Raw genomic sequence first — 1,341 nt, 5'->3', positions numbered from 1 at the left:
GCAATCTCGGCTCACTGCAACCTCTGCCTCCTGGGTTCAAGTGATTCTCCTGCCTCAGCCTCCTGAGTAGCTGGGACTACAGGCATGCACCACCACACCCAGCTAATTTTTTTGTGTTTTTAGTAGAGACAGGGTCTCACCATGTTGGTCAGGCTGGTCTCAGACTCCTGACCTCAAATGATCCGCCCACCTTTGCCTCCCAAAGTGTTGGGATTACAATCATGAGCCACTGTGCCCGGCCCATAAAGCTCACTATAAAATTGCAGTCCTAAGTACTTAAAAATTTTCTCATTGTTGGATATCTAATTTTATTTTCAGTGCTAACCTAATATTAAAAAATACTACACTGATATCTTCATGTACGCAACTTTTTCTTTTTTCAAACTTTTTTTCTTTAATCAAAAGTTCCCAAAAGTAGACAAGCCATAAGAGTCTATCAGTTAATACTGCATTTGAAAACTTGGCTAAACTGAGGTTTCTAAAATTGTTTTTGTTTCTCATCTAATTCTGGTGTGAGAAGTTCAGGATGGTGCAGCAGCTTTACAATGTCTTAAATATTCTGGGCTCCATCCAGATTTCTCTTTCATCATTTTAGTATGCAGTTTTCATCTTTTCAGTTATGAAGTATGGTTTCTTTATCTCTTGCCTCACATCTACACTCCAGGGAGGGAAATGGCACCACCCCTTCTGGTTGTTTGTATCTGGGGAGCACAGCATTTTAAGAAACCCTCAACTTAATATCTCATTGGCCAGAATTATGACATATGACCAGCCCTAATTATAAAGAATGCTGGAAGATGTACCTGGACACATTGCTACCCCTAACAAAAGTGGGGTTCTATTTTAAAAGGGGAGAGTAGATACTGGGTAGGCAGGCAGCAGTCTACTATAAAGGGTTTAGATTACCAACCTGTACCACAGCTAGCTGTGTTATAGCCTCACATTTTTTGCTGATATGATGCTTGGGGTGGGGTTTGGGGAGTGAGTTGGGGATTGCTTTAATAGAAGTTAAGTGTCAATTGTTTTAATTTACATTTCTTTCATAACGTGGCTGGGCATACACTTGGGCATTCTACTCATAGAGAATAAAATTACTGAGAACTAGATAACATTAAGAAAAAGGTGGCTGGGTGTGGTGGCTCACACTTGTAATCCCAGCACTTTGGGAGGCCAAGGTGGGTGGATCACGAGGTCAGGAGTTCAAGACCAGCCTGGCCAACATGGTGAAACCCTGTCTCCACTAAAAATACAGTTAGCTGGGCGTGGTGGTGCGTGCCTGTAATCCTAGCCATTCAGGAGGCTGAGGCAGGAGAATTGCTTGAACCTGGGAAGTGGAGGTTG

The sequence above is a fragment of the Mandrillus leucophaeus genome, unplaced genomic scaffold, assembly GCF_000951045.1.
Source record: "Mandrillus leucophaeus isolate KB7577 unplaced genomic scaffold, Mleu.le_1.0 Scaffold730, whole genome shotgun sequence".
Classification (NCBI taxonomy): Eukaryota; Metazoa; Chordata; class Mammalia; order Primates; family Cercopithecidae; genus Mandrillus; species Mandrillus leucophaeus.
Note: the sequence above shows the minus strand (reverse complement) of the source record.